The sequence below is a fragment of the Pan paniscus genome, chromosome 14 (assembly GCF_029289425.2).
Source record: "Pan paniscus chromosome 14, NHGRI_mPanPan1-v2.0_pri, whole genome shotgun sequence".
NCBI classification, from domain to species: domain Eukaryota; kingdom Metazoa; phylum Chordata; class Mammalia; order Primates; family Hominidae; genus Pan; species Pan paniscus.
The window spans coordinates 48,971,941-48,982,462 of NC_073263.2; the positions used below are offsets into that span (position 1 = coordinate 48,971,941).

The 10,522-nt window shown below is 37.1% G+C and overlaps 1 long non-coding RNA gene across 1 annotated transcript in view; it reads right to left on the minus strand.

The window, feature by feature from the left end:
* LOC134728801 (uncharacterized) overlaps positions 1-5,913 on the minus strand; it is a 303,662-nt gene extending 297,749 nt beyond the window's left edge. The window contains exons 1-2 of the long non-coding RNA XR_010109615.1: positions 5,748-5,913; positions 3,112-3,171 (exon numbers count right to left, since the gene is read on the minus strand). This is a non-coding gene — a long non-coding RNA (uncharacterized LOC134728801). The remainder of the gene's footprint in view (positions 1-3,111; positions 3,172-5,747) is intronic.
* Between the last annotated feature and the right edge of the window lie 4,609 nt (positions 5,914-10,522).

The following is a 10,522-nucleotide window of genomic DNA, read 5'->3' on the forward strand; positions in this document are numbered from 1 at the left end:
ACCATAAATACTCACTGGTTACTATACTACAGCTAAATCTCCCTTCTATCTAGCTTCTTCTTTATTGTATCAATAAGAAAATTGAAGGCTAAGTATTTAACAGACCTGTCAAAGGTCACACTGCAAGTTAAGTGACAACACCAAGTTCAAACCTAGGTCATTGGATTCCAATTTCCAAACCTTTCTATTAAAGTATATGATAAATGTCTCTTCAGAAATGCATTAAAGTACATAATTCAAAATTTCCCTCCCAAACTTAAATAACTCAAAGCATGTAATGATATTATACAATTTCTCACATCCTATTTCAGACTTTGAAATTTATCACACTTTAGACTTACCAAAAAGCATCATGTAGATGTACTCAGCAATTTGAAACAGAAACTTTTCCATTTCTGATTCAAAGTGTGTAACTAAATCCATTCCGTGTTTTGCTATATTTGCTATCATAATAATGTGATGTATGCAATCCATTATAGGCCTTCTGTGAATCTTTAATGCCTATTTTATGGCTCTATTTTATTCTCAATAGTTAAGATATATATATATATAATATTCACTAGCTATATATAGAACATATATATATCAATATTCACTTGACATATGTATAGAATATTTTTTAAATATTCACTTCACTTGATTTATCTCTTACATACAGTTTAATTTTTCCAGACTTTGAACTTGCTTTTTTTCATATTTTCTAGTTACATGATTTGACATTTGGCTTTTACTCTTCAAGGAAACTGATTTATCCCAACAATCTTTCTCTCCTCTAAAATATTTATGAAAAAACTTTTCAAGTGCTCAAATGACAACTGAAAACATTTTTATTGATCACCATTAGCAACTTCCAAAAACATATTATTTATTAATTTCTTCCTAGCTTCCTACCTACTACTCCAACTCTACTGTTTCTTTTGTCAAACTTGAAAATTCTGATCCATTTATTTTACTTCACTTCTTCAGGTAGTTTCTCAATTTGGAGAAATTCTAACGTCGTTTGCTGGACAAGGCTGACCTCTAAGAATCCGATGGATGACTCACTATTTGAGATCCCTATAGCTGGCTCTATGACCAGCTAAGCATCCGTGCTTCCAACTCTTTAAGGCTTTGTCGCTACAGCCGTCACCAAAAAAGACATTGAAGGACCAATAATCTCTACTTTCCACTTGCCTCTCATGATGACTCTATGTGATAGTGACCTTTGGGAAGTGGGGTTTGCCTAGCATGCAAGAATGTGGTGTGCCGCCACTCCTCCAGTCCTGCATTAATTGCAGACATCTCTAATCCCTGCAGCCTCTTCCACTAAGCCAGCCTTGGCCTCATAATAATTTCCTACAGTTCTGTAAATCAAAAGTCCAATACAAGTCTCACTGGGCTATGATCAAGATGTTGGCAGGGCGGTGTTTCTTTCTGGAGGCTGCAGGGGAGAATGTTGCCTTGCCTTTTCTCACTTTGGAAGGCTACCTTCATTGGCTCCTTCCTCCATGTTCAAAGTCAGAAATAGAAGGGCAAATCCTTCTCACATTGCTTCATTCCTACTTTTCTGCCTCAATTTTCCACTTTTAAGGACTGGTGCAATTAGATTGGGCTCACCTAGAAAATCCAAGATATTCTCCCCATCTCAACCTTAGTCATATTTGCAAAGCCCATTTGGTCATAGAAGGTAACATAGGCTCCAGGGATTAGGACTTTGGACATCTGACTATTCTGCCATCTGCAGATAAATGTATATTCATACATGCATATGTAAAATGATTAAGATACACTAAGAAACAATGGGCTTTTTAATATATAGGATATAATTTTATCTGTGTAAAAAATATTTCTTATATCTACATTTAATGTGATGTTTGCAAATATGTAACAAAAGGAGGAAGACTCAGTCCTTAGTTATATATAAACGGTCTTCTACAGTGAGGAATGGGATTAGGAGTGGATAGGAAAAACAATGTACACATTTTACTTGACTTAAACGTACATTGTTTGATTTTTTTAAGCACATGGGGATTTTTACATTGTTATTATTTAGACAGCATCATGTTAAAAAATAGATCTACAAAATAAAATCACGGTAATTTTTAATATACCATATTATGGAAATATGTTACATCTTAGACTATATTTCTGCTTTTAAAAAGTGGTCAAAAAAATCACATGTACAATACTAAGAGGAAATACTTTAAAATTGTGGACAAGAAATGGGTACAGCTATTTATTAAAATTATGAAACATGATTGGGGAATTTACAAAGACAATTGAAATAAATACACAGATATTCTACAAATGTGATAGAGGAAATTGAATATTATATTGACATTAAGTCTTCCAAAATAATTTATTGGTTAACAGACTAGCCCAATAAAATATTAATACATTTTTAAATGCAATAATAATTAGAGCCATATGGTAGTGGCACCAAACTCAATTTCTGCAGAAGTGGAAGAGAATAAATAGCCAAGACATACGTGCATAAAAAGAGACACGCACACACTCTATTTGAAGAATTATTCAAGCTTATCTTATCACAAATTCCAAAAAGAATTGTGAATAGTTTAATGCAGGGTTTCTTGACCTCAGTGTTACTGATATTAGGACCTGATAATTCTTGAGGGTGGGGAGTACCTAGCAGATATCAGTAGCAATCCCACCCCACCCACCACTCCTGTCCTCCACCTCTGGTTGTGTCAACCAAAAATGTGTTTAGACATTGCCAAATGTCCCCTAGGAGAACTATTAGTTTAAAGTTTTATATATATATATATATATATTTCAAGTATCAGTAGTGTGTGTGTATATGTGTATATATATATATATATATACACATATATATACACTTTAAAATATATATATATCTTTTTTCAGACAAATATCAAAAGAAAAAAGGTTTTTTCCCTCACCTCACTAGTAATCAAAGAAATACATATTAAAATAAGAAGCATACTTTTTATTTAACAAAATTTAATCAAAACAGGGGCAACTAAAATGTGTGAGATACTAAACATTGGCAAAGCTGGATTAAAATAGCACTGATTGTGGGAAGGAAAGTTCATAAAAACTTCTGGAAAGATTTCTAGAAAGATATTTTGCAATATGTAACAAGGGCCTTACCTGTCATTCTAGTCATCTTGTAATATAGTATTATTGTTCTGGAGTCTTCAGGACTGTAACCTAAGGAAATAAATCAGAGATACTAAGAAATACACGGTTTAAGATGTTTATTACAGAATTATTGAAAATAGTAAAAGTTAGTTTCCAACAATAGGTGAGGGGTAGAAATAAATAAGATATAACCATATAATAAAATATTAAAAGCACATGTTTGAAAAATAAGTATATTGAAAACTGCTTGTGATATAATATTATATGGAGAAGCTAGAATACAAATCTGTGTCTAAATTATGCCCCAGCACCTGCTGTGGTACTCATTATGTATTTGCTGAATTAATGAATAAACAATTACAATTTCAGATATGTATGTCGAATGGTAAAAACTGTAATTACTATTGCATCAACCTAATATAATGGGGTAGGGAGTATTAAGAAGCGGTAACTGAAATGTGTGAAGTTAGAAGAGAGAAAAATAAAGGCAAGAGTAATAAGAATTTAGCTACTTAAAATTAGTTTTGGTAGCTAGACTGAATTTCTCAAACAGAAAGGAGTGAAAGTGGATTTGGGTGATTTCAATTTTTTTTGAAACTTCTACATTTTCCAATATTTGTATAATAAATATATTACTTCTATAATTATTCAATTTCTTTTAATTTGGGAAGTCCCTCTGGATTTTCAAACTCCATTCTCATTTGACTTCTTCTGCTACAGACCAGACTGTCAAATGATGTCACAAATCAACTAGATTATTTGGTATGTGCAACATAGTCCATTTAATTAATATCTTAAAAAAATGACTGCAATACAGTCTTCTTCTAACTCAATAATAGTTAAGGAAAGACTTAACACCAAAGTGGGTGCCTGTCTAGGTCACAATCCCCTTCAGCAATTCTCTTTCACAAGCTTTCAATTCATGTGACTCAGTCCCTATTGGATCCACATTTGTGTGTGAAAACTTTGCAAGACACCTTTCTGTGTGCTTCACCAAAAAGCAAAGGATATTGTCTCTGCAGCACCTCCGTTATCAATTAATTCTGTAGTTCCACCAAAACAGCAATCAAATCCTTCTGGCATCAGTTGTTGGACTGCCAGTATCTTCCATTATTACTCAAGAGATAATTATTTCCTGAAGGTTTACAGATGTTTCCCCATTTCTATTTTTTACTGTATTTAATTAAAATATGAACTGAAACAACCAGACAGCATTTCAAAATTCAGTGCCCTCCATTGGCTTGGTTTTCTCTTAAAATTCATAGACGGGCTTGTCTAGAATCCTGTAACCCTTTTCATCTCCCTTGTCCATAACTAGGTGAACTGCTCAACGAACGCTATAGGATTGTTCTTTTTGTTTCTACTTAGCCTTCAGAAAAAAACCCTTAAAGAGCACTCCCAGGAGAGAGTAAGCAAAAAAAAAAAAAAAAAAAAAAAAAAAAAAAAAAGCAAGCCATTCTAAGACTTCTGTTATAGTCTATTACTCTCCTGCCCCTCTCATTTAGTAAATTTAGCAAACACCTCTAGGCTTTCTCCTCACTGTTCACATAGTTCCCATAAACAGGCTTAGCTCCCTAGCAAAAATTGTTTTTCTATCTTTTCCAAAAGAGATTAAGTTTTCAGTTGTAGTTAACCACAGAATCTCTACAGCCACCACAGAACATTAACTAGTGTGCACTGGTTTTGTCTAATGAAATCATAGAACTATTATAATCGATATTTGGTAATAAAATTTCAGAATGGGCCATCTTTATGATGTTAAATATGAAGCAAATGAGATAATTACCATATAATATGTTGCCTACCAAAAGCCGTGATTACTTGCTGACCAGTAACTTTCCTTTATGCTGAAATTCCTTTTTGATCTCGTGGTCAGATGTCCATTTAAGTTAGCCCCCAAAACTGAGATTTTTGTTTTTTCAGCTGGAGTCTCACTCTGTTGCCCAGGCTGGGGTGCAGTGGCATGATCTCGGCTCACTGCAACCTCTGCCTCCCAGGTTCAAATGATTCTCCTGTCTCAGCCTCCTGAGTAGCTGGGATTACAGGCGTGTGCCACCACGCCCAGCTAATTTTTTGTATTTTAGTAGAGACAAGTGTTTCACCATGTTGCCCAGGCTGGTCTCGAACTCCTGAGCTCAGGCAATCCACCCACCTCAGCCTCCCAAAGTGCTAGTGTGTCTGAAGTTAGTTCCTTCCAGTGGGTTCTTGGTCTCGCTGACTTCAAGAATGAAGCCACAGACCTTCATGGTGAGTGGTATGGCTCTTAAAGGTGGCATGGACCCAAAGAGTGAGCAGCAGCTAGATTTATTGTGAAGAGCGAAAGAGCAAAGCTTCCACAATGTTCAATGGGACCCCAGCAGGCTGCCGCTGCTGGCTGGGGTGGCCAGCTATTATTTCCTTATTTGTCCCTGCCCATGTCCTGCTGATTGGTCCATTTTACAGAGTGCTGATTGGTGCATTTACAATCCTCTAGCTAGACACAGGGCACTGATTGGCGCATTTACAATCCTCCAGCTAGACAGAAAAGTTCTCCAAGTGCCCACTTGACCCAGGAAGTCCAACTGGCTTCATCTGTCAATCCCCCCTCTAAACAGGACACCCCAACTGCTGTTGGGAATTGGGTGATGACCGCTCTAGCTACTTACTGCTGGATAGGGGCGAAGAAGGGGCCCTGCAGTGTTAGTGTCCTCCAGAGGGGAACTCTCTAGGCCAGCCAAAGGGTCAGTGGGTTGGTCCAGGGGGTCCTCGGTAGAAGTTGTTAGTTGAGCTCATTTGGGGTTCCATTCGTAAGACCATCTGTAGCTTGATGGCCTCGATCCTGGAGGAAACAAATTTGATAAGGAGGTTAAAAACACAGAGCCCGAAGGCGAGTAATAGCAAGATGGCTGTCACAGGACCTAGAAAGGGGAGAAGCCATCTTGCCCAACTCCAGAGGTTGGTATAAGAGTTTGAAAGGTGTTGCCTGATGTCAGAAGCCTTTTCCTGTAAATGCTGGGTGGCATCTCGTATGATCGCTGACTGGTTAGTGTAAAAACAACACTCTTCCCCTAAGAAGGTGCAAAGTCCTCCTTTCTCAGCAGTAAGGAGGTCTAGGCCTCAGCAGTTTTGGAGAGTCACTGCTGCCAAAGAGTCTATTTGGGACCGTAGAGTAAGGATAGATTTTGTTATTTTTTGCAAACTGTCTGAGAAATCCTTTGATAGTGTGTGGTAGTAGGATAATGCAGTAGATAAACCTGCTATTCTGGTTTCTGTAGCAGTAGCCATTCCTAACCCTATAAGTAGGGGTATTAGTTGTATGGCCCTGCACTGATGGACTTGAGCTTTGAGGAGCACTGATAGGGTCTGACTAGGATTACAGGCTTGAGCCACCACACCCAGCCCAAACTGAGATATTTTTTATAGTAACAGCAATGTTTATTAAAAAGTAGAGTCAAGATAACATGAGTAAACAAAAATGTAAGTCATCCTATTTCTGGGACACCCACTTCTCATAGCCACGGCAACCAGAAACAGACATCAGAGGTGACATGGACTCCAAAAATAGTTGTGACATATCAGCTTTACCAGAATTTATGATACTATGAAACTTTGACCAAGAAGATCTCAAGGTAAGTGTATTTTATAAATTCTGGTACTTTAAAATAGCAGAAAGTAACTAACTTTTCTTATTCAGGATAATTTTTTATTTCAAAATTCTGAAGTAATCATCCAATTCCTTCATTAAACTGGAATTAAGTGTTGGAGATAAAGTGGACTATTGGCATGATCTTAGAGAACTAAGTTTTATACCAAGTTTTGTAAATAAATAAAAGTATGTTTCAATATTGATTTTTAACTTCTAAGCTTTCCCAGGACAGATTTCTTCCCCAAATCTCCACATTTTAGTGCAATTTATAATTTTTGCAAAGTGTCAGCTGGGAACATTTGTATCTAAAACACAGTTTAAAGATTGAAAAGGGGCTGGACATGGTGGCTCACTCCTGTAATTCCGACAGTTTTGGGAGGCCAAGGTGGGAGGATCACTCTAGCCCAGAAATTCAAGCCCAGCCTAGGCAACAGAGGGAGACCCCATCTCTACAAAAATTTTTTTAAAAAATCACCCAGGCATGGTGGTGTGCACGTGTGGTCACAGCTCCTTGGGAAACTGAGGTGGGAAGATTGTTGAGCTCAGACAATGTAGGCTGCAGTGAGCTGTGATCCCAACACTGCACTCCAGCCTGCGGAGCTTAGCTAGAGCCTGTCAATCAATCAATCAAATCGATGGATGCTAAATGTTTAAAAGCTATATAACCTTGTTGCTCCAAGCATTGATAATTTAGGAGTTCTTAATACCTCCTTCCATATTCAAGTCATTAATAAGTTATTTCGTATTCTTTCCCAAGTCTCTCTGGATTTTTTTCACCTTTCTCTGGTTTCATTATTGTCCCCTAAGCCCCAAATATGCCATTATCTCTAGCCTGGTCTACTGCAGCATTCTCCTAATTAGCTTCTCCTATCTACCTTTGCCCCTTTCCAATCCATTCTCCACATGGTACCAGAACAACCTTTTCAAAATGCAAATCTAGTTATATTACACCCCCACCCCACACAGAACTCTTCAAAAGCTTTTTATTTTCCCATAGCTAAAGGCCAAAATGTTTCACACGGCCATTAGCACCCTACTTGCTCTGGACCCTCAGAGCAAAATAATGTATTATCTTTGCTGCAGTCAGAAAATACTGTTTTCTATATTTTTCTATTCATCTGGCTGAGTTTCTTAACAAATATATTACCTTTTTCCAAGATGCATTTTATTAGAAACAACTCTAATCAGCAGAGTCTACATACTTCATACCAGTTTGCTTTGGTCTACTATTTTACTGCTTTGAAGCAGTTTTAATTAATGGTTTGCTGTTTTCTCTGGAAAGCAAACACTTTACTCCAAAGAGAATGAAAAACCCCTGAGATAAATTGTACAATAATCAAGAAGCTGAATGCAGTTTTCTCTAGGAATTGAAATCATTTCCTGAGAAATTCAATGTGCCTGTTTCACTGGAAGAAATTCTATTGCCAGCACTTTATTTATTGATTCTCTTAGGCTTGTGTGATCTTTTGTTCCATAAAATTGGGCAGTTTCAAGGTTTGATATACCTCAGCCAACTAACAGCAAGAAAACAATCTACCCATTTTCGGCACCATGCGGCAAAAAGTTGTCCTGAGCTTGACCTAGCCTGGGAACCTTACCTCTTCTCATCCTTTGTTCTCCTCTTTAATGCTAATCATGTGAACTGTGCTAAAAAAGCCAAGCCAAAAAAGTGAAATCCTGCTCTCAGCCCCAAGGACCTGTCACCTTTTATATGAAACTCAGCTTAACTGAGATCTAAGAGGTTCAGTTCTATAGAAGGTTTTACAGAATGACTGTCTGCTCCCAGGAAAGCTAACTTGGGGTCAGGCAACTAGATAATAGAGGAAGCTACCAATCTGCTTGAAAGACTTTTTATAAATCTTTTATATGCTGAGGTTTTAGGGGTTTTGTCCCAGCAGCCCAAGATCTTTGCCATGATTTCCAATATAGTCTTCCTTCGGATGTAACAGGGCTTTACTCATATCCAAGTTACTTTTTTTTTGGTGTATTCTCTTTATTCTGATCATTCTGATCATTTCCTTTATGCATTTCAAATACTGATATTAGACCTTAGAAGCTTTAATTATGTTTATGTGCATAGTATTATCTTCCCCAGAATCTTGTCTTTGAATCTGTTTGTTTACAACTGTGTCCTTAGTGTTACATGTAACAATATTGATCCTCACGCTTGTGCCTTAGTAACACTGGTGGGACATTCCTTGTGAATAATGGCTGCATTCATTTTCTAATGCTGCAGTAACAAATTACCAGAAGCTTAGTGGTTTAAAACAACACAAATTTATTTTCTCAGAGTTCTGGAAGTTGGAAGTCTGAAATGTTTCTCACTGGGCTTAAATCAAGGTGCCAGCAGGGCTTGTTTTTCCCTGGAGGTTCTGAAGGGAGGATCCATTTTTTTTTGCCTCTTTTTGGCTTCTAGTGAGGTCTCATCTTTGGCTTGTGGCCCTTTTCTCCATCCTCAAAGCACTTCACTGCATTCTTTGCTTTTGCCACCACCCCATCTTTTTCTCTGCTGCTAGTCAAATCTCACCCTGCCTCTTTCATATAAGGATTCTTACAATGACATTTAAGGCCCACACAGATAATCCATAATAATCTCCCCAATTCAAGATCCTTAATCACATCTGCAAAGTCTCTAAGGTAACATTTCTACAGGTTCTGGGGAATAGGGCATGGGCATTTGGGGGACCATTATTTAGTCTACCATAATGCCCATATGGTTGATATCTTCACGATCACTCTTTTGGAGAGTCACAGAAAACTTGCAACATGGCCATGGTTCAAACCCCTAGCCAATATAAACTAGGCTCACATAACACTTTCTTGAGATCTTAGTGATAAGGGTCCCCATCTTTCTAGTGATGAGCCAGTAAGCTCATCCTCCTCAGCATCTTACCTGACCACACACAGATGCAGCCTCACCTCTGCCCCAGAAACCAGTGTAGTGCTGAATGAGAGCACCTGGTTTTTAAAATCAAATACTTTACAAATGACAAGAGCAAAAATTGCAAAGTAAAAACAGTTCATACAGGTTACCCATTAGGTAATAGCAAAACATACTGTTTGGGCTCTGCCTTAACTAGGGTAGAAAGGAGGAAAAACAGAACTGAGATCTTAAGATGCCACTTTCTAGTTAATTTCAAAAATATTAGGCTCCAAAATGACAGATTAAAAGAATAATTTGAACTCAATAGACAGTCCCTAGATTATTTCACAAACATGAAGGGACCTCCTTGTCTATTTATAAACATCATCTAGTTCACCCTCTGCCTCCAGGATTGTACATATTAATACCAATAACTTTTCCTTAAAAAAGTTTCTAAATATTCAAAGTGGCTGATTCCAATCCTTAATCTTCTCAGGAAAGGACTTCTAAACATGAATGTAGGTGCTTTGCCAATGCTTCAAAATGCAGTGCGGCAGCTCTCTCTCACATCTTAGAGAAGTTATTTTCATCCTGTTGTGCTATCTCACACATGATGGTGCAAAACAGTTAACATAAACTGGTTTACACATTCTGGAGGGAACAAATTTAAAAAGTTAATGCAACTTATTTTTAACTTAAATATGAAATTACTTTCACAAAAAGGACTTAAGAGTATTTAAAATGGCCAAGAGTTTTCTGGATGATTATTGATTATGCCTGATGTTCAGTAGGTTACGGTATGGTTACAATAAAAATGAAGGATTCATTTATGCAGAATGACATTTTATCAAGCCCATTGAGAAACCATCTTTCTGCCTTTCCTCCACTATAATATTTATATTATTAATGGAAACATTATCTGAAGCCAGTCT